We start from the raw sequence: 24690 nt of genomic DNA, 5'->3' as shown, positions 1-24690 counted from the left end.
TTCTGTGTATTACTGGAAGGGGCGTCTCAGGCACACCTTCTGTTAGAGCTGCACTTTATGACAGTAACTACCATGCTGGTTTCTACTTAAGCAGTTGATTCTATCGTTTGAAGTGAGGCTCTCCTGCCACCTTTTGGGCAAAGAAGACACTGCCCCTGCAACAACACAGGCAGACAAGCTCAAACTAGGTTTCTTGGTTAGGTGGGCGGAGCATATTGGCAATGGTGCCTCCTCGTGACTTGCAATTTACATGAAGAAGACAGAGAGGCAGCTGGGAGTAGGCAGTACCCATGAACCCCTGAACACTGTCTTGCGACTAGCACACAATTCTGAAATGAGGCGGGGGAAAGGAGGTGATTTCCCCATCAAGGGCCATTCCGGGAAATCAGCCACCCTGCGTCTCCCAGGTGAGTGTTTCAGGCCTATGAGCCACTAATATAAATCTCGCCTGATCGAGTCCTGATCGAGCAAGTGTGCTTGAATCCAAGAGGCATGCTCCTCTGGCTCAAGAGCTAGCAGGCCCTTCAGTGCTTCTGGTTGGGAAGTCTAAGGTGCAAGGGTCCATGACTTGCAGCGGGTTACAACTACCAGAAAGGGTCTGCTTTTCACATCAGTGCCCTAGTTCAGCTCACTGGCACAAGGCATTTTGACTACCTCTTGCCTTGCTAGAGACAAACAAAAAATCCTTGACAGAAAACATCAATTGCTATGGCACGCTTAGAGAGAGAGAGCCTCCAAATGGCCCTGCTTTTCGAAAAGACGCTTCAGAAGATGTTTCAAATGACTATGCAGCGGCAGTCTAGTTGGTATAGGGGTATGATTCTCGCTTCGGGTGTGAGAGGACCTCGGTTCAAATCCCAGACAAACCCCTACCTTTATAGGTTCAGTCTGTGTTTTAAACAGGAGTATTTCTGCTTTTCACTCTTGTAAGATGTCATGTTGCAATGCAATACATGCTTTATACTGGCGTCGAGACGGTTCAGCATCATGAAGGTATGCGAGATTTCTTTGCAACTGCTTTTCTGTGCTGGAGCAGCAGTGCTCGTAGGAACATTAAATGCACAGTGCTTCTCCATGGTAATTTCGGGTCCAGTTCTGAAATCACCTCTTGGAATGAAAGTGATCCCAGTTCCTTTCTTCCAAGGGAAGAGATCGTGTTCTGGAAGGCTCAGCTTTGAGCGTCATGAACATTGGCCCTCATCCTTGCATCCCAGTCCAATGCATAGCCACATAAAGCAAGCAGGTGTGTCTGTTTCCATAGTGTGGTGGTTCCAGTACAATGCATAGCCACATGAAGCAAGCCGGCAAGTGTGTCTGTTTGTCTAGTGTAGTGGTTATCATGCGCACCTCACATGCGAAAGGTCCCTGGTTCGAGTCGCTGGGCTTTTTCACAGTATTTGCATTTCCTGCCTCACCTGACAGGCAAGCTGAGATAAAAGAGACTGTGTCTATCCCTCACCATCGTGAGGTACTACGCTCCTGGGGCATCTGTCACAGCTCACCAAGAGGAGTTGCGCCAGCTTACGGCAGTCAGTTGCTCACTGTTTGACCTTTGCAATGAAGCCTGAGCCTACAGCATTCAAGCCAGCCAAGGAATGAAGGTACGAGAGCGAAAATAGCTTTCCTGCCCTCACCAAGAACACACACCTTGAGCAAATAAAGTGCCAGACTTACAAGGCCCTATCGCCACCGGAGCATCACTTTTAGTGACGCCCCTGTGGCACTATGCACTGCGCGGTATTTACAAGATGGCGTTCAGCCACTTTTTGTGGCTTAACACCACCTTGTAAATACGGCCCCTTAGCACGCAGCGCGTTCCCTGGAAGGGGCGTGCAATGGGTGTTGTTGGGAGTGTGCCACAGCAACACCATAGCATTTTGATGCTGCTCCAGATTTAGGAGTTGGCGTAAATCTGCGTCAGCACCAAAATCCAACGCCATCCCAGGGGTGTCGTTAGAGTGGCGCACTGAGGAGAAATGTTTTCATTTCTCCTTGTTTTTGCTCTTTCTATGTGTGATGCATTCTGCAGCACACATAGAAGTAAGAGCAAATCACCATTGAAGATTTTTTTTTTGGCCAGGAAGGTGTCCCTTCCTGCACAAAAACAATTTCCCCCTCAACGCAGTCATCCTTGTACCATGGTGCAAGAACGGCTGCGTTGGCGCTCAGCAGCTAATTTAGAGCTGGCGCAGGGGGAAGCACAGGGGTGCGCTGTATTCTACTAAATACGGCGCTTCCCTGCATTTTGAAAATGACGGCGCGTGGGGCTTGCAAATTTGGCACAGCGTCGCGCTTAGTCATTTTCTTGTAAATCTGGGCCAAAATGTCTAAAGGATAGAGGCTTTTTATGTCATATTCGATGAAGACCATGCAAATGACTCTAGTCGTACTGCAGAAGAGAGCACCATGTGCAGTTTCTTGCTTTGGGATGTAGTCTCCCACTCTCTGTCACCAACCCTCCGAGCAGGGACGGAGCCATTGCATTTCTGTGCCCAGGCTCGTTGGTCTAGGGGTATGATTCTCGCTTAGGGTTCGAGAGGTCCCAGGTTCAAATCCCGGACGAGCCCATTTTAGCGGAAAACAATCAAATCCTGCTCAAAATACACAACCCCTCAACATTTCTCATTCCACTCGAAGCATTGTTGCGCAAAACATATTTTTTGCCTCAGGCGAAAAATGGATTACAATGCCTTGGCTTCCTTCCTGCTTGCTCTCAGTGCGCCCTGTGTGATGATTTCACAGGCTCTCCTTCCTGGCATTTAGGCATCAGATATTTGTCTGTCTCTGCCCGCAGCTGTGGGATTTTTCAGGACGTCTGAGTGTATGCATGCTGGCTGACACCGCTGCAATTTTCACACTTACCCCTCGCATTCCAAGCAACTGCTGATAAAGTATAGAGGAAATCGTGCAAACATATGAGGGGAACTGTGCTCCTTCAGTCAAATCAGCAAGCTTGTTTCTGTAGTGTAGTGGTTATCACGTTCGCCTCACACGCGAAAGGTCCCCGGTTCGAGACCGGGCAGAAACACTTGGCAGCAGCAGCTTCTGTGTTTGCTCCCTAAAACCTCAGTCTCTCTCAATGCACACTTAGACAGAAATGACCTTTAAAAACTTGTGACCTGTGTAAAACGTGCTTTACTATTGCAGGACGCTAAAAAGTTATCTGCATCCCTCGGTGGTCGTGCATGTGCATTGTTTCTTGTTCTGTTTTTTTTTTTTTTCTTGGCCATGTTATATTGTGGGGCCTTTAAAGCTGTGACTTTGATAGGAACATTGCAAGCGGCAAAATCAACAAGTGCAGACTGAAGAGTCCGACCTGCACACTGTTTTGGCTGTCAGGATGGCCGAGTGGTCTAAGGCGCCAGACTCAAGAGAGCTTGATCTTCAGTGAAGCTGAGCCTTCTGGTCTCTTCATGGAGGCGTGGGTTCAAATCCCACTTCTGACAGGTGTATTTTCTTCCCTTAAATCTTGCTCTGCTTGCAGAGCCAGCTCCTCACACCACTATCTTTGGAAGCTGCTGTGGCATGTGAGGAGAAATCCACCAACCCATCGGCTGGGCCCTCAATCAAAATTCTGTGTATTACTGGAAGGGGCGTCTCAGGCACACCTTCTGTTAGAGCTGCACTTTATGACAGTAACTACCATGCTGGTTTCTACTTAAGCAGTTGATTCTATCGTTTGAAGTGAGGCTCTCCTGCCACCTTTTGGGCAAAGAAGACACTGCCCCTGCAACAACACAGGCAGACAAGCTCAAACTAGGTTTCTTGGTTAGGTGGGCGGAGCATATTGGCAATGGTGCCTCCTCGTGACTTGCAATTTACATGAAGAAGACAGAGAGGCAGCTGGGAGTAGGCAGTACCCATGAACCCCTGAACACTGTCTTGCGACTAGCACACAATTCTGAAATGAGGCGGGGGAAAGGAGGTGATTTCCCCATCAAGGGCCATTCCGGGAAATCAGCCACCCTGCGTCTCCCAGGTGAGTGTTTCAGGCCTATGAGCCACTAATATAAATCTCGCCTGATCGAGTCCTGATCGAGCAAGTGTGCTTGAATCCAAGAGGCATGCTCCTCTGGCTCAAGAGCTAGCAGGCCCTTCAGTGCTTCTGGTTGGGAAGTCTAAGGTGCAAGGGTCCATGACTTGCAGCGGGTTACAACTACCAGAAAGGGTCTGCTTTTCACATCAGTGCCCTAGTTCAGCTCACTGGCACAAGGCATTTTGACTACCTCTTGCCTTGCTAGAGACAAACAAAAAATCCTTGACAGAAAACATCAATTGCTATGGCACGCTTAGAGAGAGAGAGCCTCCAAATGGCCCTGCTTTTCGAAAAGACGCTTCAGAAGATGTTTCAAATGACTATGCAGCGGCAGTCTAGTTGGTATAGGGGTATGATTCTCGCTTCGGGTGTGAGAGGACCTCGGTTCAAATCCCAGACAAACCCCTACCTTTATAGGTTCAGTCTGTGTTTTAAACAGGAGTATTTCTGCTTTTCACTCTTGTAAGATGTCATGTTGCAATGCAATACATGCTTTATACTGGCGTCGAGACGGTTCAGCATCATGAAGGTATGCGAGATTTCTTTGCAACTGCTTTTCTGTGCTGGAGCAGCAGTGCTCGTAGGAACATTAAATGCACAGTGCTTCTCCATGGTAATTTCGGGTCCAGTTCTGAAATCACCTCTTGGAATGAAAGTGATCCCAGTTCCTTTCTTCCAAGGGAAGAGATCGTGTTCTGGAAGGCTCAGCTTTGAGCGTCATGAACATTGGCCCTCATCCTTGCATCCCAGTCCAATGCATAGCCACATAAAGCAAGCAGGTGTGTCTGTTTCCATAGTGTGGTGGTTCCAGTACAATGCATAGCCACATGAAGCAAGCCGGCAAGTGTGTCTGTTTGTCTAGTGTAGTGGTTATCATGCGCACCTCACATGCGAAAGGTCCCTGGTTCGAGTCGCTGGGCTTTTTCACAGTATTTGCATTTCCTGCCTCACCTGACAGGCAAGCTGAGATAAAAGAGACTGTGTCTATCCCTCACCATCGTGAGGTACTACGCTCCTGGGGCATCTGTCACAGCTCACCAAGAGGAGTTGCGCCAGCTTACGGCAGTCAGTTGCTCACTGTTTGACCTTTGCAATGAAGCCTGAGCCTACAGCATTCAAGCCAGCCAAGGAAGGAAGGTACGAGAGCGAAAATAGCTTTCCTGCCCTCACCAAGAACACACACCTTGAGCAAATAAAGTGCCAGACTTACAAGGCCCTATCGCCACCGGAGCATCACTTTTAGTGACGCCCCTGTGGCACTATGCACTGCGCGGTATTTACAAGATGGCGTTCAGCCACTTTTTGTGGCTTAACACCACCTTGTAAATACGGCCCCTTAGCACGCAGCGCGTTCCCTGGAAGGGGCGTGCAATGGGTGTTGTTGGGAGTGTGCCACAGCAACACCATAGCATTTTGATGCTGCTCCAGATTTAGGAGTTGGCGTAAATCTGCGTCAGCACCAAAATCCAACGCCATCCCAGGGGTGTCGTTAGAGTGGCGCACTGAGGAGAAATGTTTTCATTTCTCCTTGTTTTTGCTCTTTCTATGTGTGATGCATTCTGCAGCACACATAGAAGTAAGAGCAAATCACCATTGAAGATTTTTTTTTTGGGCAGGAAGGTGTCCCTTCCTGCACAAAAACAATTTCCCCCTCAACGCAGTCATCCTTGTACCATGGTGCAAGAACGGCTGCGTTGGCGCTCAGCAGCTAATTTAGAGCTGGCGCAGGGGGAAGCACAGGGGTGCGCTGTATTCTACTAAATACGGCGCTTCCCTGCATTTTGAAAATGACGGCGCGTGGGGCTTGCAAATTTGGCACAGCGTCGCGCTTAGTCATTTTCTTGTAAATCTGGGCCAAAATGTCTAAAGGATAGAGGCTTTTTATGTCATGTTCGATGAAGACCATGCAAATGACTCTAGTCGTACTGCAGAAGAGAGCACCATGTGCAGTTTCTTGCTTTGGGATGTAGTCTCCCACTCTCTGTCACCAACCCTCCGAGCAGGGTCGGAGCCGTTGCATTTCTGTGCCCAGGCTCGTTGGTCTAGGGGTATGATTCTCGCTTAGGGTGCGAGAGGTCCCAGGTTCAAATCCCGGACGAGCCCATTTTAGCGGAAAACAATCAAATCCTGCTCAAAATACACAACCCCTCAACATTTCTCATTCCATTCGAAGCATAGTTGCGCAAAACATATTTTTTGCCTCAGGCGAAAAATGGATTACAATGCCTTGGCTTCCTTCCTGCTTGCTCTCAGTGCGCCCTGTGTGATGATTTCACAGGCTCTCCTTCCTGGCATTTAGGCATCATATATTTGTCTGTCTCTGCCCGCAGCTGTGGGATTTTTCAGGACGTCTGAGTGTATGCATGCTGGCTGACACCGCTGCAATTTTCACACTTACCCCTCGCATTCCAAGCAACTGCTGATAAAGTATAGAGGAAATCGTGCAAACATATGAGGGGAACTGTGCTCCTTCAGTCAAACCAGCAAGCTTGTTTCCGTAGTGTAGTGGTTATCACGTTCGCCTCACACGCGAAAGGTCCCCGGTTCGACACCGGGCAGAAACACTTGGCAGCAGCAGCTTTTGTGTTTGCTCCCTAAAACCTCAGTCTCTCTCAATGCACACTTAGACAGAAATGACCTTTAAAAACTTGTGACCTGTGTAAAACGTGCTTTACTATTGCAGGACGCTAAAAAGTTATCTGCATCCCTCGGTGGTCGTGCATGTGCATTGTTTCTTGTTCTGTTTTTTTTTTTTTTTCTTGGCCATGTTATATTGTGGGGCCTTTAAAGCTGTGACTTTGATAGGAACATTGCAAGCGGCAAAATCAACAAGTGCAGACTGAAGAGTCCGACCTGCACACTGTTTTGGCTGTCAGGATGGCCGAGTGGTCTAAGGCGCCAGACTCAAGAGAGCTTGATCTTCAGTGAAGCTGAGCCTTCTGGTCTCTTCATGGAGGCGTGGGTTCAAATCCCACTTCTGACAGGTGTATTTTCTTCCCTTAAATCTTGCTCTGCTTGCAGAGCCAGCTCCTCACACCACTATCTTTGGAAGCTGCTGTGGCATGTGAGGAGAAATCCACCAACCCATCGGCTGGGCCCTCAATCAAAATTCTGTGTATTACTGGAAGGGGCGTCTCAGGCACACCTTCTGTTAGAGCTGCACTTTATGACAGTAACTACCATGCTGGTTTCTACTTAAGCAGTTGATTCTATCGTTTGAAGTGAGGCTCTCCTGCCACCTTTTGGGCAAAGAAGACACTGCCCCTGCAACAACACAGGCAGACAAGCTCAAACTAGGTTTCTTGGTTAGGTGGGTGGAGCATATTGGCAATGGTGCCTCCTCGTGACTTGCAATTTACATGAAGAAGACAGAGAGGCAGCTGGGAGTAGGCAGTACCCATGAACCCCTGAACACTGTCTTGCGACTAGCACACAATTCTGAAATGAGGCGGGGGAAAGGAGGTGATTTCCCCATCAAGGGCCATTCCGGGAAATCAGCCACCCTGCGTCTCCCAGGTGAGTGTTTCAGGCCTATGAGCCACTAATATCGATCTCGCCTGATCGAGCGCTGATCGAGCAAGTGTGCTTGAATCCAAGAGGCATGCTCCTCTGGCTCAAGAGCTAGCAGGCCCTTCAGTGCTTCTGGTTGGGAAGTCTAAGGTGCAAGGGTCCATGACTTGCAGCGGGTTACAACTACCAGAAAGGGTCTGCTTTTCCCATCAGTGCCCTAGTTCAGCTCACTGGCACAGGGCATTTTGACTACCTCTTGCCTTGCTAGAGACAAACAAAAAATCCTTGACAGAAAACATCAATTGCTATGGCACGCTTAGAGAGAGAGAGCCTCCAAATGGCCCTGCTTTTCGGAAAGACGCTTCAGAAGATGTTTCAAATGACTATGCAGCGGCAGTCTAGTTGGTATAGGGGTATGTTTCTCGCTTCGGGTGTGAGAGGAGCTCGGTTCAAATCCCACACAAACCCCTACCTTTATAGGTTCAGTCTGTGTTTTAAACAGGAGTATTTCTGCTTTTCACTCTTGTAAGATGTCATGTTGCAATGCAATACATGCTTTATACTGGCGTCGAGACGGTTCAGCATCATGAAGGTATGCGAGATTTCTTTGCAAATGCTTTTCTGTGCTGGAGCAGCAGTGCTCGTAGGAACATTAAATGCACAGTGCTTCTCCATGGTAATTTCGGGTCCAGTTCTGAAATCACCTCTTGGAATGAAAGTGATCCCAGTTCCTTTCTTCCAAGGGAAGAGATCGTGTTCCGGAAGGCTCAGCTTTGAGCGTCATGAACATTGGCCCTCATCCTTGCATCCCAGTCCAATGCATAGCCACATAAAGCAAGCAGGTGTGTCTGTTTCCATAGTGTGGTGGTTCCAGTACAATGCATAGCCACATGAAGCAAGCCGGCAAGTGTGTCTGTTTGTCTAGTGTAGTGGTTATCATGCGCACCTCACATGCGAAAGGTCCCTGGTTCGAGTCGCTGGGCTTTTTCACAGTATTTGCATTTCCTGCCTCACCTGACAGGCAAGCTGAGATAAAAGAGACTGTGTCTATCCCTCACCATCGTGAGGTACTACGCTCCTGGGGCATCTGTCACAGCTCACCAAGAGGAGTTGCGCCAGCTTACGGCAGTCAGTTGCTCACTGTTTGACCTTTGCAATGAAGCCTGAGCCTACAGCATTCAAGCCAGCCAAGGAAGGAAGGTACGAGAGCGAAAATAGCTTTCCTGCCCTCACCAAGAACACACACCTTGAGCAAATAAAGTGCCAGACTTACAAGGCCCCATCGCCACCGGAGCATCACTTTTAGTGACGCCCCGGTGGCACTATGCACTGCGCGGTATTTACAAGATGGCGTTCAGCCACTTTTTGTGGCTTAACACCACCTTGTAAATACGGCCCCTTAGCACGCAGCGCGTTCCCTGGAAGGGGCGTGCAATGGGTGTTGTTGGGAGTGTGCCACAGCAACACCATAGCATTTTGATGCTGCTCCAGATTTAGGAGTTGGCGTAAATCTGCGTCAGCACCAAAATCCAACGCCATCCCAGGGGTGTCGTTAGAGTGGCGCACTGAGGAGAAATGTTTTCATTTCTCCTTGTTTTTGCTCTTTCTATGTGTGATGCATTCTGCAGCACACATAGAAGTAAGAGCAAATCACCATTGAAGATTTTTTTTTTGGGCAGGAAGGTGTCCCTTCCTGCACAAAAACAATTTCCCCCTCAACGCAGTCATCCTTGTACCATGGTGCAAGAACGGCTGCGTTGGCGCTCAGCAGCTAATTTAGAGCTGGCGCAGGGGGAAGCACAGGGGTGTGCTGTATTCTACTAAATACGGCGCTTCCCTGCATTTTGAAAATGACGGTGCGTGGGGCTTGCAAATTTGGCACAGCGTCGCGCTTAGTCATTTTCTTGTAAATCTGGGCCAAAATGTCTAAAGGATAGAGGCTTTTTATGTCATGTTCGATGAAGACCATGCAAATGACTCTAGTCGTACTGCAGAAGAGAGCACCATGTGCAGTTTCTTGCTTTGGGATGTAGTCTCCCACTCTCTGTCACCAACCCTCCGAGAAGGGTCGGAGCCGTTGCATTTCTGTGCCCAGGCTCGTTGGTCTAGGGGTATGATTCTCGCTTAGGGTGCGAGAGGTCCCAGGTTCAAATCGCGGACGAGCCCATTTTAGCGGAAAACAATCAAATCCTGCTCAAAATACACAACCCCTCAACATTTCTCATTCCACTCGAAGCATTGTTGCGCAAAACATATTTTTTGCCTCAGGCGAAAAATGGATTACAATGCCTTGGCTTCCTTCCTGCTTGCTCTCAGTGCGACCTGTGTGATGATTTCACAGGCTCTCCTTCCTGGCATTTAGGCATCAGATATTTGTCTGTCTCTGCCCGCAGCTGTGGGATTTTTCAGGACGTCTGAGTGTATGCATGCTGGCTGACACCGCTGCAATTTTCACACTTACCCCTCGCATTCCAAGCAACTGCTGATAAAGTATAGAGGAAATCGTGCAAACATATGAGGGGAACTGTGCTCCTTCAGTCAAACCAGCAAGCTTGTTTCTGTAGTGTAGTGGTTATCACGTTTGCCTCACACGCGAAAGGTCCCCGGTTCGAGACCGGGCAGAAACACTTGGCAGCAGCAGCTTTTGTGTTTGCTCCCTAAAACCTCAGTCTCTCTCAATGCACACTTAGACAGAAATGACCTTTAAAAACTTGTGACCTGTGTAAAACGTGCTTTACTATTGCAGGACGCTAAAAAGTTATCTGCATCCCTCGGTGGTCGTGCATGTGCATTGTTTCTTGTTCTGTTTTTTTTTTTTTTTCTTGGCCATGTTATATTGTGGGGCCTTTAAAGCTGTGACTTTGATAGGAACATTGCAAGCGGCAAAATCAACAAGTGCAGACTGAAGAGTCCGACCTGCACACTGTTTTGGCTGTCAGGATGGCCGAGTGATCTAAGGCGCCAGACTCAAGAGAGCTTGATCTTCAGTGAAGCTGAGCCTTCTGGTCTCTTCATGGAGGCGTGGGTTCAAATCCCACTTCTGACAGGTGTATTTTCTTCCCTTAAATCTTGCTCTGCTTGCAGAGCCAGCTCCTCACACCACTATCTTTGGAAGCTGCTGTGGCATGTGAGGAGAAATCCACCAACCCATCGGCTGGGCCCTCAATCAAAATTCTGTGTATTACTGGAAGGGGCGTCTCAGGCACACCTTCTGTTAGAGCTGCACTTTATGACAGTAACTACCATGCTGGTTTCTACTTAAGCAGTTGATTCTATCGTTTGAAGTGAGGCTCTCCTGCCACCTTTTGGGCAAAGAAGACACTGCCCCTGCAACAACACAGGCAGACAAGCTCAAACTAGGTTTCTTGGTTAGGTGGGCGGAGCATATTGGCAATGGTGCCTCCTCGTGACTTGCAATTTACATGAAGAAGACAGAGAGGCAGCTGGGAGTAGGCAGTACCCATGAACCCCTGAACACTGTCTTGCGACTAGCACACAATTCTGAAATGAGGCGGGGGAAAGGAGGTGATTTCCCCATCAAGGGCCATTCCGGGAAATCAGCCACCCTGCGTCTCCCAGGTGAGTGTTTCAGGCCTATGAGCCACTAATATCGATCTCGCCTGATCGAGCGCTGATCGAGCAAGTGTGCTTGAATCCAAGAGGCATGCTCCTCTGGCTCAAGAGCTAGCAGGCCCTTCAGTGCTTCTGGTTGGGAAGTCTAAGGTGCAAGGGTCCATGACTTGCAGCGGGTTACAACTACCAGAAAGGGTCTGCTTTTCACATCAGTGCCCTAGTTCAGCTCACTGGCACAGGGCATTTTGACTACCTCTTGCCTTGCTAGAGACAAACAAAAAATCCTTGACAGAAAACATCAATTGCTATGGCACGCTTAGAGAGAGAGAGCCTCCAAATGGCCCTGCTTTTCGGAAAGACGCTTCAGAAGATGTTTCAAATGACTATGCAGCGGCAGTCTAGTTGGTATAGGGGTATGATTCTCGCTTCGGGTGTGAGAGGACCTCGGTTCAAATCCCACACAAACCCCTACCTTTATAGGTTCAGTGTGTGTTTTAAACAGGAGTATTTCTGCTTTTCACTCTTGTAAGATGTCATGTTGCAATGCAATACATGCTTTATACTGGCGTCGAGACGGTTCAGCATCATGAAGGTATGCGAGATTTCTTTGCAACTGCTTTTCTGTGCTGGAGCAGCAGTGCTCGTAGGAACATTAAATGCACAGTGCTTCTCCATGGTAATTTCGGGTCCAGTTCTGAAATCACCTCTTGGAATGAAAGTGATCCCAGTTCCTTTCTTCCAAGGGAAGAGATCGTGTTCCGGAAGGCTCAGCTTTGAGCGTCATGAACATTGGCCCTCATCCTTGCATCCCAGTCCAATGCATAGCCACATAAAGCAAGCAGGTGTGTCTGTTTTCATAGTGTGGTGGTTCCAGTACAATGCATAGCCACATGAAGCAAGCCGGCAAGTGTGTCTGTTTGTCTAGTGTAGTGGTTATCATGCGCACCTCACATGCGAAAGGTCCCTGGTTCGAGTCGCTGGGCTTTTTCACAGTATTTGCATTTCCTGCCTCACCTGACAGGCAAGCTGAGATAAAAGAGACTGTGTCTATCCCTCACCATCGTGAGGTACTACGCTCCTGGGGCATCTGTCACAGCTCACCAAGAGGAGTTGCGCCAGCATACGGCAGTCAGTTGCTCACTGTTTGACCTTTGCAATGAAGCCTGAGCCTACAGCATTCAAGCCAGCCAAGGAAGGAAGGTACGAGAGCGAAAATAGCTTTCCTGCCCTCACCAAGAACACACACCTTGAGCAAATAAAGTGCCAGACTTACAAGGCCCTATCGCCACCGGAGCATCACTTTTAGTGACGCCCCGGTGGCACTATGCACTGCGCGGTATTTACAAGATGGCGTTCAGCCACTTTTTGTGGCTTAACACCACCTTGTAAATACGGCCCCTTAGCACGCAGCGCGTTCCCTGGAAGGGGCGTGCAATGGGTGTTGTTGGGAGTGTGCCACAGCAACACCATAGCATTTTGATGCTGCTCCAGATTTAGGAGTTGGCGTAAATCTGCGTCAGCACCAAAATCCAACGCCATCCCAGGGGTGTCGTTAGAGTGGCGCACTGAGGAGAAATGTTTTCATTTCTCCTTGTTTTTGCTCTTTCTATGTGTGATGCATTCTGCAGCACACATAGAAGTAAGAGCAAATCACCATTGAAGATTTTTTTTTTGGGCAGGAAGGTGTCCCTTCCTGCACAAAAACAATTTCCCCTTCAACGCAGTCATCCTTGTACCATGGTGCAAGAACGGCTGCGTTGGCGCTCAGCAGCTAATTTAGAGCTGGCGCAGGGTGAAGCACAGGGGTGCGCTGTATTCTACTAAATACGGCGCTTCCCTGCATTTTGAAAATGACGGCGCGTGGGGCTTGCAAATTTGGCACAGCGTCGCGCTTAGTCATTTTCTTGTAAATCTGGGCCAAAATGTCTAAAGGATAGAGGCTTTTTATGTCATGTTCGATGAAGACCATGCAAATGACTCTAGTCGTACTGCAGAAGAGAGCACCATGTGCAGTTTCTTGCTTTGGGATGTAGTCTCCCACTCTCTGTCACCAACCCTCCGAGCAGGGTCGGAGCCGTTGCATTTCTGTGCCCAGGCTCGTTGGTCTAGGGGTATGATTCTCGCTTAGGGTGCGAGAGGTCCCAGGTTCAAATCCCGGACGAGCCCATTTTAGCGGAAAACAATCAAATCCTGCTCAAAATACACAACCCCTCAACATTTCTCATTCCACTCGAAGCATTGTTGCGCAAAACATATTTTTTGCCTCAGGCGAAAAATGGATTACAATGCCTTGGCTTCCTTCCTGCTTGCTCTCAGTGCGCCCTGTGTGATGATTTCACAGGCTCTCCTTCCTGGCATTTAGGCATCAGATATTTGTCTGTCTCTGCCCGCAGCTGTGGGATTTTTCAGGACGTCTGAGTGTATGCATGCTGGCTGACACCGCTGCAATTTTCACACTTACCCCTCGCATTCCAAGCAACTGCTGATAAAGTATAGAGGAAATCGTGCAAACATATGAGGGGAACTGTGCTCCTTCAGTCAAACCAGCAAGCTTGTTTCTGTAGTGTAGTGGTTATCACGTTCGCCTCACACGCGAAAGGTCCCCGGTTCGACACCGGGCAGAAACACTTGGCAGCAGCAGCTTTTGTGTTTGCTCCCTAAAACCTCAGTCTCTCTCAATGCACACTTAGACAGAAATGACCTTTAAAAACTTGTGACCTGTGTAAAACGTGCTTTACTATTGCAGGACGCTAAAAAGTTATCTGCATCCCTCGGTGGTCGTGCATGTGCATTGTTTCTTGTTCTGTTTTTTTTTTTTTTTCTTGCCCATGTTATATTGTGGGGCCTTTAAAGCTGTGACTTTGATAGGAACATTGCAAGCGGCAAAATCAACAAGTGCAGACTGAAGAGTCCGACCTGCACACTGTTTTGGCTGTCAGGATGGCCGAGTGGTCTAAGGCGCCAGACTCAAGAGAGCTTGATCTTCAGTGAAGCTGAGCCTTCTGGTCTCTTCATGGAGGCGTGGGTTCAAATCCCACTTCTGACAGGTGTATTTTCTTCCCTTAAATCTTGCTCTGCTTGCAGAGCCAGTTCCTCACACCACTATCTTTGGAAGCTGCTGTGGCATGTGAGGAGAAATCCACCAACCCATCGGCTGGGCCCTCAATCAAAATTCTGTGTATTACTGGAAGGGGCGTCTCAGGCACACCTTCTGTTAGAGCTGCACTTTATGACAGTAACTACCATGCTGGTTTCTACTTAAGCAGTTGATTCTATCGTTTGAAGTGAGGCTCTCCTGCCACCTTTTGGGCAAAGAAGACACTGCCCCTGCAACAACACAGGCAGACAAGCTCAAACTAGGTTTCTTGGTTAGGTGGGCGGAGCATATTGGCAATGGTGCCTCCTCGTGACTTGCAATTTACATGAAGAAGACAGAGAGGCAGCTGGGAGTAGGCAGTACCCATGAACCCCTGAACACTGTCTTGCGACTAGCACACAATTCTGAAATGAGGCGGGGGAAAGGAGGTGATTTCCCCATCAAGGGCCATTCCGGGAAATCAGCCACCCTGCGTCTCCCAGGTGAGTGTTTCAGGCCTATGAGCCAGTAATGTCGATCTCGCCTGATCGAGCGCTGATCGAGCAAGTGTGCTTGAATCCAAGAGGCATGCTCCTCTGGCTCAAGAGCTAGCAGGCCCTTCAGTGCTTCTGGTTGGGAAGTCTAAGGTGCAAGGGTCCATGACTTGCAGCGGGTTACAACTACCAGAAAGGGTCTGCTTTTCACATCAGTGCCCTAGTTCAGCTCACTGGCACAGGGCATTTTGACTACCTCTTGCCTTGCTAGAGACAAACAAAAAATCCTTGACAGAAAACATCAATTGCTATGGCACGCTTAGAGAGAGAGAGCCTCCAAATGGCCCTGCTTTTCGGAAAGACGCTTCAGAAGATGTTTCAAATGACTATGCAGCGGCAGTCTAGTTGGTATAGGGGTATGATTCTCGCTTCAGGTGTGAGAGGAGCTCGGTTCAAATCCCACACAAACCCCTACCTTTATAGGTTCAGTCTGTGTTTTAAACAGGAGTATTTCTGCTTTTCACTCTTGTAAGATGTCATGTTGCAATGCAATACATGCTTTATACTGGCGTCGAGACGGTTCAGCATCATGAAGGTATGCGAGATTTCTTTGCAACTGCTTTTCTGTGCTGGAGCAGCAGTGCTCGTAGGAACTTTAAATGCACAGTGCTTCTCCATGGTAATTTCGGGTCCAGTTCTGAAATCACCTCTTGGAATGAAAGTGATCCCAGTTCCTTTCTTCCAAGGGAAGAGATCGTGTTCCGGAAGGCTCAGCTTTGAGCGTCATGAACATTGGCCCTCATCCTTGCATCCCAGTCCAACGCTTAGCCACATAAAGCAAGCAGGTGTGTCTGTTTCCATAGTGTGGTGGTTCCAGTACAATGCATAGCCACATGAAGCAAGCCGGCAAGTGTGTCTGTTTGTCTAGTGTAGTGGTTATCATGCGCACCTCACATGCGAAAGGTCCCTGGTTCGAGTCGCTGGGCTTTTTCACAGTATTTGCATTTCCTGCCTCACCTGACAGGCAAGCTGAGATAAAAGAGACTGTGTCTATCCCTCACCATCGTGAGGTACTACGCTCCTGGGGCATCTGTCACAGCTCACCAAGAGGAGTTGCGCCAGCTTACGGCAGTCAGTTGCTCACTGTTTGACCTTTGCAATGAAGCCTGAGCCTACAGCATTCAAGCCAGCCAAGGAAGGAAGGTACGAGAGCGAAAATAGCTTTCCTGCCCTCACCAAGAACACACACCTTGAGCAAATAAAGTGCCAGACTTACAAGGCCCCATCGCCACCGGAGCATCACTTTTAGTGACGCCCCGGTGGCACTATGCACTGCGCGGTATTTACAAGATGGCGTTCAGCCACTTTTTGTGGCTTAACACCACCTTGTAAATACGGCCCCTTAGCACGCAGCGCGTTCCCTGGAAGGGGCGTGCAATGGGTGTTGTTGGGAGTGTGCCACAGCAACACCATAGCATTTTGATGCTGCTCCAGATTTAGGAGTTGGCGTAAATCTGCGTCAGCACCAAAATCCAACGCCATCCCAGGGGTGTCGTTAGAGTGGCGCACTGAGGAGAAATGTTTTCATTTCTCCTTGTTTTTGCTCTTTCTATGTGTGATGCATTCTGCAGCACACATAGAAGTAAGAGCAAATCACCATTGAAGATTTTTTTTTTGGCCAGGAAGGTGTCCCTTCCTGCACAAAAACAATTTCCCCCTCAACGCAGTCATCCTTGTACCATGGTGCAAGAACGGCTGCGTTGGCGCTCAGCAGCTAATTTAGAGCTGGCGCAGGGGGAAGCACAGGGGTGCGCTGTATTCTACTAAATACGGCGCTTCCCTGCATTTTGAAAATGACGGCGCGTGGGGCTTGCAAATTTGGCACAGCGTCGCGCTTAGTCATTTTCTTGTAAATCTGGGCCAAAATGTCTAAAGGATAGAGGCTTTTTATGTCATGTTCGATGAAGACCATGCAAATGACTCTAGTCGTACTGCAGAAGAGAGCACCATGTGCAGTTTCTTGCTTTGGGATGTAGTCTCCCACTCTCTGTCACCAACCCTCCGAGCAGGGACGGAGCCATTGCATTTCTGTGCCCAGGCTCGTTGGTCTAGGGGTATGATTCTCGCTTAGGGTTCGAGAGGTCCCAGGTTCAAATCCCGGACGAGCCCATTTTAGCGGAAAACAATCAAATCCTGCTCAAAATACACAACCCCTCAACATTTCTCATTCCACTCGAAGCATTGTTGCGCAAAACATATTTTTTGCCTCAGGCGAAAAATGGATTACAATGCCTTGGCTTCCTTCCTGCTTGCTCTCAGTGCGCCCTGTGTGATGATTTCACAGGCTCTCCTTCCTGGCATTTAGGCATCAGATATTTGTCTGTCTCTGCCCGCAGCTGTGGGATTTTTCAGGACGTCTGAGTGTATGCATGCTGGCTGACACCGCTGCAATTTTCACACTTACCCCTCGCATTCCAAGCAACTGCTGATAAAGTATAGAGGAAATCGTGCAAACATATGAGGGGAACTGTGCTCCTTCAGTCAAATCAGCAAGCTTGTTTCTGTAGTGTAGTGGTTATCACGTTCGCCTCACACGCGAAAGGTCCCCGGTTCGAGACCGGGCAGAAACACTTGGCAGCAGCAGCTTCTGTGTTTGCTCCCTAAAACCTCGGTCTCTCTCAATGCACACTTAGACAAAAATGACCTTTAAAAACTTGTGACCTGTGTAAAACGTGCTTTACTATTGCAGGACGCTAAAAAGTTATCTGCATCCCTCGGTGGTCGTGCATGTGCATTGTTTCTTGTTCTGTTTTTTTTTTTTTTCTTGGCCATGTTATATTGTGGGGCCTTTAAAGCTGTGACTTTGATAGGAACATTGCAAGCGGCAAAATCAACAAGTGCAGACTGAAGAGTCCGACCTGCACACTGTTTTGGCTGTCAGGATGGCCGAGTGGTCTAAGGCGCCAGACTCAAGAGAGCTTGATCTTCAGTGAAGCTGAGCCTTCTGGTCTCTTCATGGAGGCGTGGGTTCAAATCCCACTTCTGACAGGTGTATTTTCTTCCCTTAAATCTTGCTCTGCTTGCAGAGCCAGCTCCTCACACCACTATCTTTGGAAGCTGCTGTGGCATGTGAGGAGAAATCCACCAACCCATCGGCTGGGCCCTCAATCAAAATTCTGTGTATTACTGGAAGGGGCGTCTCAGGCACACCTTCTGTTAGAGCTGCACTTTATGACAGTAACTACCATGCTGGTTTCTACTTAAGCAGTTGATTCTATCGTTTGAAGTGAGGCTCTCCTGCCACCTTTTGGGCAAAGAAGACACTGCCCCTGCAACAACACAGGCAGACAAGCTCAAACTAGGTTTCTTGGTTAGGTGGGCGGAGCATATTGGCAATGGTGCCTCCTCGTGACTTGCAATTTACATGAAGAAGACAGAGAGGCAGCTGGGAGTAGGCAGTACCCATGAACCCCTGAACACTGTCTTGCGACTAGCACACAATTCTGAAATGAGGCGGGGGAAAGGAGGTGATTTCCCCATCAAGGGCCATTCCGGGAAATCAGCCACCCTGCGTCTCCCAGGTGAGTGTTTCAGGCCTATGAGCCACTAATATAAATCTCGCCTGATCGAGTCCTGATCGAGCAAGTGTGCTTGAATCCAAGAGGCATGCTCCTCTGGCTCAAGAGCTAGCAGGCCCTTCAGTGCTTCTGGTTGGGAAGTCTAAGGTGCAAGGGTCCATGACTTGCAGCGGGTTACAACTACCAGAAAGGGTCTGCTTTTCACATCAGTGCCCTAGTTCAGCTCACTGGCACAGGGCATTTTGACTACCTCTTGCCTTGCTAGAGACAAACAAAAAATCCTTGACAGAAAACATCAATTGCTATGGCACGCTTAGAGAGAGAGAGCCTCCAAATGGCCCTGCTTTTCGAAAAGACGCTTCAGAAGATGTTTCAAATGACTATGCAGCGGCAGTCTAGTTGGTATAGGGGTATGATTCTCGCTTCGGGTGTGAGAGGACCTCGGTTCAAATCCCAGACAAACCCCTACCTTTATAGGTTCAGTCTGTGTTTTAAACAGGAGTATTTCTGCTTTTCACTCTTGTAAGATGTCATGTTGCAATGCAATACATGCTTTATACTGGCGTCGAGACGGTTCAGCATCATGAAGGTATGCGAGATTTCTTTGCAACTGCTTTTCTGTGCTGGAGCAGCAGTGCTCGTAGGAACATTAAATGCACAGTGCTTCTCCATGGTAATTTCGGGTCCAGTTCTGAAATCACCTCTTGGAATGAAAGTGATCCCAGTTCCTTTCTTCCAAGGGAAGAGATCGTGTTCTGGAAGGCTCAGCTTTGAGCGTCATGAACATTGGCCCTCATCCTTGCATCCCAGTCCAATGCATAGCCACATAAAGCAAGCAGGTGTGTCTGTTTCCATAGTGTGGTGGTTCCAGTACAATGCATAGCCACATGAAGCAAGCCGGCAAGTGTGTCTGTTTGTCTAGTGTAGTGGTTATCATGCGCACCTCACATGCGAAAGGTCCCTGGTTCGAGTCGCTGGGCTTTTTCACAGTATTTGCATTTCCTGCCTCACCTGACAGGCAAGCTGAGATAAAAGAGACTGTGTCTATCCCTCACCATCGTGAGGTACTACGCTCCTGGGGCATCTGTCACAGCTCACCAAGAGGAGTTGCGCCAGCTTACGGCAGTCAGTTGCTCACTGTTTGACCTTTGCAATGAAGCCTGAGCCTACAGCATTCAAGCCAGCCAAGGAAGGAAGGTACGAGAGCGAAAATAGCTTTCCTGCCCTCACCAAGAACACACACCTTGAGCAAATAAAGTGCCAGACTTACAAGGCCCTATCGCCACCGGAGCATCACTTTTAGTGACGCCCCTGTGGCACTATGCACTGCGCGGTATTTACAAGATGGCGTTCAGCCACTTTTTGTGGCTTAACACCACCTTGTAAATACGGCCCCTTAGCACGCAGCGCGTTCCCTGGAAGGGGCGTGCAATGGGTGTTGTTGGGAGTGTGCCACAGCAACACCATAGCATTTTGATGCTGCTCCAGATTTAGGAGTTGGCGTAAATCTGCGTCAGCACCAAAATCCAACGCCATCCCAGGGGTGTCGTTAGAGTGGCGCACTGAGGAGAAATGTTTTCATTTCTCCTTGTTTTTGCTCTTTCTATGTGTGATGCATTCTGCAGCACACATAGAAGTAAGAGCAAATCACCATTGAAGATTTTTTTTTTGGGCAGGAAGGTGTCCCTTCCTGCACAAAAACAATTTCCCCCTCAACGCAGTCATCCTTGTACCATGGTGCAAGAACGGCTGCGTTGGCGCTCAGCAGCTAATTTAGAGCTGGCGCAGGGGGGAGCACAGGGGTGCGCTGTATTCTACTAAATACGGCGCTTCCCTGCATTTTGAAAATGACGGCGCGTGGGGCTTGCAAATTTGGCACAGCGTCGCGCTTAGTCATTTTCTTGTAAATCTGGGCCAAAATGTCTAAAGGATAGAGGCTTTTTATGTCATGTTCGATGAAGACCATGCAAATGACTCTAGTCGTACTGCAGAAGAGAGCACCATGTGCAGTTTCTTGCTTTGGGATGTAGTCTCCCACTCTCTGTCACCAACCCTCCGAGCAGGGTCGGAGCCGTTGCATTTCTGTGCCCAGGCTCGTTGGTCTAGGGGTATGATTCTCGCTTAGGGTGCGAGAGGTCCCAGGTTCAAATCCCGGACGAGCCCATTTTAGCGGAAAACAATCAAATCCTGCTCAAAATACACAACCCCTCAACATTTCTCATTCCATTCGAAGCATTGTTGCGCAAAACATATTTTTTGCCTCAGGCGAAAAATGGATTACAATGCCTTGGCTTCCTTCCTGCTTGCTCTCAGTGCGCCCTGTGTGATGATTTCACAGGCTCTCCTTCCTGGCATTTAGGCATCATATATTTGTCTGTCTCTGCCCGCAGCTGTGGGATTTTTCAGGACGTCTGAGTGTATGCATGCTGGCTGACACCGCTGCAATTTTCACACTTACCCCTCGCATTCCAAGCAACTGCTGATAAAGTATAGAGGAAATCGTGCAAACATATGAGGGGAACTGTGCTCCTTCAGTCAAACCAGCAAGCTTGTTTCCGTAGTGTAGTGGTTATCACGTTCGCCTCACACGCGAAAGGTCCCCGGTTCAACACCGGGCAGAAACACTTGGCAGCAGCAGCTTTTGTGTTTGCTCCCTAAAACCTCAGTCTCTCTCAATGCACACTTAGACAGAAATGACCTTTAAAAACTTGTGACCTGTGTAAAACGTGCTTTACTATTGCAGGACGCTAAAAAGTTATCTGCATCCCTCGGTGGTCGTGCATGTGCATTGTTTCTTGTTCTGTTTTTTTTTTTTTTTCTTGGCCATGTTATATTGTGGGGCCTTTAAAGCTGTGACTTTGATAGGAACATTGCAAGCGGCAAAATCAACAAGTGCAGACTGAAGAGTCCGACCTGCACACTTTTTTGGCTGTCAGGATGGCCGAGTGGTCTAAGGCGCCAGACTCAAGAGAGCTTGATCTTCAGTGAAGCTGAGCCTTCTGGTCTCTTCATGGAGGCGTGGGTTCAAATCCCACTTCTGACAGGTGTATTTTCTTCCCTTAAATCTTGCTCTGCTTGCAGAGCCAGCTCCTCACACCACTATCTTTGGAAGCTGCTGTGGCATGTGAGGAGAAATCCACCAACCCATCGGCTGGGCCCTCAATCAAAATTCTGTGTATTACTGGAAGGGGCGTCTCAGGCACACCTTCTGTTAGAGCTGCACTTTATGACAGTAACTACCATGCTGGTTTCTACTTAAGCAGTTGATTCTATCGTTTGAAGTGAGGCTCTCCTGCCACCTTTTGGGCAAAGAAGACACTGCCCCTGCAACAACACAGGCAGACAAGCTCAAACTAGGTTTCTTGGTTAGGTGGGCGGAGCATATTGGCAATGGTGCCTCCTCGTGACTTGCAATTTACATGAAGAAGACAGAGAGGCAGCTGGGAGTAGGCAGTACCCATGAACCCCTGAACACTGTCTTGCGACTAGCACACAATTCTGAAATGAGGCGGGGGAAAGGAGGTGATTTCCCCATCAAGGGCCATTCCGGGAAATCAGCCACCCTGCGTCTCCCAGGTGAGTGTTTCAGGCCTATGAGCCACTAATATCGATCTCGCTTGATCGAGCGCTGATCGAGCAAGTGTGCTTGAATCCAAGAGGCATGCTCCTCTGGCTCAAGAGCTAGCAGGCCCTTCAGTGCTTCTGGTTGGGAAGTCTAAGGTGCAAGGGTCCATGACTTGCAGCGGGTTACAACTACCAGAAAGGGTCTGCTTTTCACATCAGTGCCCTAGTTCAGCTCACTGGCACAGGGCATTTTGACTACCTCTTGCCTTGCTAGAGACAAACAAAAAATCCTTGACAGAAAACATCAATTGCTATGGCACGCTTAGAGAGAGAGAGCCTCCAAATGGCCCTGCTTTTCGGAAAGACGCTTCAGAAGATGTTTCAAATGACTATGCAGCGGCAGTCTAGTTGGTATAGGGGTATGATTCTCGCTTCGGGTGTGAGAGGACCTCGGTTCAAATCCCAGACAAACCCCTACCTTTATAGGTTCAGTCTGTGTTTTAAACAGGAGTATTTCTGCTTTTCACTCTTGTAAGATGTCATGTTGCAATGCAATACATGCTTTATACTGGCGTCGAGACGGTTCAGCATCATGAAGGTATGCGAGATTTCTTTGCAACTGCTTTTCTGTGCTGGAGCAGCAGTGCTCGTAGGAACATTAAATGCACAGTGCTTCTCCATGGTAATTTCGGGTCCAGTTCTGAAATCACCTCTTGGAATGAAAGTGATCCCAGTTCCTTTCTTCCAAGGGAAGAGATCGTGTTCCGGAAGGCTCAGCTTTGAGCGTCATGAACATTGGCCCTCATCCTTGCATCCCAGTCCAATGCATAGCCACATAAAGCAAGCAGGTGTGTCTGTTTCCATAGTGTGGTGGTTCCAGTACAATGCATAGCCACATGAAGCAAGCCGGCAAGTGTGTCTGTTTGTCTAGTGTAGTGGTTATCATGCGCACCTCACATGCGAAAGGTCCCTGGTTCGAGTCGCTGGGCTTTTTCACAGTATTTGCATTTCCTGCCTCACCTGACAGGCAAGCTGAGATAAAAGAGACTGTGTCTATCCCTCACCATCGTGAGGTACTACGCTCCTGGGGCATCTGTCACAGCTCACCAAGAGGAGTTGCGCCAGCTTACGGCAGTCAGTTGCTCACTGTTTGACCTTTGCAATGAAGCCTGAGCCTACAGCATTCAAGCCAGCCAAGGAAGGAAGGTACGAGAGCGAAAATAGCTTTCCTGCCCTCACCAAGAACACACACCTTGAGCAAATAAAGTGCCAGACTTACAAGGCCCTATCGCCACCGGAGCATCACTTTTAGTGACGCCCCGGTGGCACTATGCACTGCGCGGTATTTACAAGATGGCGTTCAGCCACTTTTTGTGGCTTAACACCACCTTGTAAATACGGCCCCTTAGCACGCAGCGCGTTCCCTGGAAGGGGCGTGCAATGGGTGTTGTTGGGAGTGTGCCACAGCAACACCATAGCATTTTGATGCTGCTCCAGATTTAGGAGTTGGCGTAAATCTGCGTCAGCACCAAAATCCAACGCCATCCCAGGGGTGTCGTTAGAGTGGCGCACTGAGGAGAAATGTTTTCATTTCTCCTTGTTTTTGCTCTTTCTATGTGTGATGCATTCTGCAGCACACATAGAAGTAAGAGCAAATCACCATTGAAGATTTTTTTTTTGGGCAGGAAGGTGTCCCTTCCTGCACAAAAACAATTTCCCCCTCAACGCAGTCATCCTTGTACCATGGTGCAAGAACGGCTGCGTTGGCGCTCAGCAGCTAATTTAGAGCTGGCGCAGGGGGAAGCACAGGGGTGTGCTGTATTCTACTAAATACGGCGCTTCCCTGCATTTTGAAAATGACGGTGCGTGGGGCTTGCAAATTTGGCACAGCGTCGCGCTTAGTCATTTTCTTGTAAATCTGGGCCAAAATGTCTAAAGGATAGAGGCTTTTTATGTCATGTTCAATGAAGACCATGCAAATGACTCTAGTCGTACTGCAGAAGAGAGCACCATGTGCAGTTTCTTGCTTTGGGATGTAGTCTCCCACTCTCTGTCACCAACCCTCCGAGCAGGGTCGGAGCCGTTGCATTTCTGTGCCCAGGCTCGTTGGTCTAGGGGTATGATTCTCGCTTAGGGTGCGAGAGGTCCCAGGTTCAAATCCCGGACAAGCCCATTTTAGCGGAAAACAATCAAATCCTGCTCAAAATACACAACCCCTCAACATTTCTCATTCCACTCGAAGCATTGTTGCGCAAAACATATTTTTTGCCTCAGGCGAAAAATGGATTACAATGCCTTGGCTTCCTTCCTGCTTGCTCTCAGTGCGCCCTGTGTGATGATTTCACAGGCTCTCCTTCCTGGCATTTAGGCATCAGATATTTGTCTGTCTCTGCCCGCAGCTGTGGGATTTTTCAGGACGTCTGAGTGTATGCATGCTGGCTGACACCGCTGCAATTTTCACACTTACCCCTCGCATTCCGAGCAACTGCTGATAAAGTATAGAGGAAATCGTGCAAACATATGAGGGGAACTGTGCTCCTTCAGTCAAACCAGCAAGCTTGTTTCTGTAGTGTAGTGGTTATCACGTTCGCCTCACACGCGAAAGGTCCCCGGTTCGACACCGGGCAGAAACACTTGGCAGCAGCAGCTTTTGTGTTTGCTCCCTAAAACCTCAGTCTCTCTCAATGCACACTTAGACAGAAATGACCTTTAAAAACTTGTGACCTGTGTAAAACGTGCTTTACTATTGCAGGACGCTAAAAAGTTATCTGCATCCCTCGGTGGTCGTGCATGTGCATTGTTTCTTGTTCTGTTTTTTTTTTTTTTTCTTGCCCATGTTATATTGTGGGGCCTTTAAAG

At 48.7% G+C, this 24690-nt stretch overlaps 15 non-coding genes across 15 annotated transcripts; all 15 read left to right on the top strand.

The window, feature by feature from the left end:
* The first annotated feature begins 2955 nt into the window (after positions 1-2955).
* TRNAV-CAC (transfer RNA valine (anticodon CAC)) lies at positions 2956-3028 on the top strand. Its single transcript has one exon. It is a non-coding gene; the product is annotated as a tRNA-Val (tRNA).
* A 306-nt stretch (positions 3029-3334) lies between these two features.
* On the top strand, positions 3335-3446 carry TRNAL-CAA (transfer RNA leucine (anticodon CAA)). Its single transcript has 2 exons — positions 3335-3372; positions 3401-3446. It is a non-coding gene; the product is annotated as a tRNA-Leu (tRNA).
* A 2621-nt stretch (positions 3447-6067) lies between these two features.
* On the top strand, positions 6068-6139 carry TRNAP-AGG (transfer RNA proline (anticodon AGG)). Its single transcript has one exon. It is a non-coding gene; the product is annotated as a tRNA-Pro (tRNA).
* A 388-nt stretch (positions 6140-6527) lies between these two features.
* Positions 6528-6600, top strand: TRNAV-CAC (transfer RNA valine (anticodon CAC)). The gene has a single exon. It is a non-coding gene; the product is annotated as a tRNA-Val (tRNA).
* Positions 6601-6907: 307 nt separating this feature from the next.
* Positions 6908-7019, top strand: TRNAL-CAA (transfer RNA leucine (anticodon CAA)). Its single transcript has 2 exons — positions 6908-6945; positions 6974-7019. It is a non-coding gene; the product is annotated as a tRNA-Leu (tRNA).
* A 3081-nt stretch (positions 7020-10100) lies between these two features.
* TRNAV-CAC (transfer RNA valine (anticodon CAC)) lies at positions 10101-10173 on the top strand. Its single transcript has one exon. It is a non-coding gene; the product is annotated as a tRNA-Val (tRNA).
* Positions 10174-13213: 3040 nt separating this feature from the next.
* On the top strand, positions 13214-13285 carry TRNAP-AGG (transfer RNA proline (anticodon AGG)). The gene has a single exon. It is a non-coding gene; the product is annotated as a tRNA-Pro (tRNA).
* A 388-nt stretch (positions 13286-13673) lies between these two features.
* TRNAV-CAC (transfer RNA valine (anticodon CAC)) lies at positions 13674-13746 on the top strand. Its single transcript has one exon. It is a non-coding gene; the product is annotated as a tRNA-Val (tRNA).
* A 307-nt stretch (positions 13747-14053) lies between these two features.
* On the top strand, positions 14054-14165 carry TRNAL-CAA (transfer RNA leucine (anticodon CAA)). Its single transcript has 2 exons — positions 14054-14091; positions 14120-14165. It is a non-coding gene; the product is annotated as a tRNA-Leu (tRNA).
* A 3081-nt stretch (positions 14166-17246) lies between these two features.
* On the top strand, positions 17247-17319 carry TRNAV-CAC (transfer RNA valine (anticodon CAC)). The gene has a single exon. It is a non-coding gene; the product is annotated as a tRNA-Val (tRNA).
* Positions 17320-17625: 306 nt separating this feature from the next.
* On the top strand, positions 17626-17737 carry TRNAL-CAA (transfer RNA leucine (anticodon CAA)). The gene is made up of 2 exons: positions 17626-17663; positions 17692-17737. It is a non-coding gene; the product is annotated as a tRNA-Leu (tRNA).
* Positions 17738-20358: 2621 nt separating this feature from the next.
* On the top strand, positions 20359-20430 carry TRNAP-AGG (transfer RNA proline (anticodon AGG)). Its single transcript has one exon. It is a non-coding gene; the product is annotated as a tRNA-Pro (tRNA).
* Positions 20431-20818: 388 nt separating this feature from the next.
* On the top strand, positions 20819-20891 carry TRNAV-CAC (transfer RNA valine (anticodon CAC)). The gene has a single exon. It is a non-coding gene; the product is annotated as a tRNA-Val (tRNA).
* Positions 20892-21198: 307 nt separating this feature from the next.
* On the top strand, positions 21199-21310 carry TRNAL-CAA (transfer RNA leucine (anticodon CAA)). Its single transcript has 2 exons — positions 21199-21236; positions 21265-21310. It is a non-coding gene; the product is annotated as a tRNA-Leu (tRNA).
* A 3081-nt stretch (positions 21311-24391) lies between these two features.
* TRNAV-CAC (transfer RNA valine (anticodon CAC)) lies at positions 24392-24464 on the top strand. Its single transcript has one exon. It is a non-coding gene; the product is annotated as a tRNA-Val (tRNA).
* The last annotated feature ends 226 nt before the right edge of the window (positions 24465-24690 follow it).

The sequence above is a fragment of the Pleurodeles waltl genome, chromosome 10 (genome assembly GCF_031143425.1).
Source record: "Pleurodeles waltl isolate 20211129_DDA chromosome 10, aPleWal1.hap1.20221129, whole genome shotgun sequence".
NCBI lineage: Eukaryota > Metazoa > Chordata > Amphibia > Caudata > Salamandridae > Pleurodeles > Pleurodeles waltl.
The sequence above is the reverse complement of the archived record's forward strand: the minus strand, read 5'-3'. Positions and strand labels throughout refer to the sequence as shown.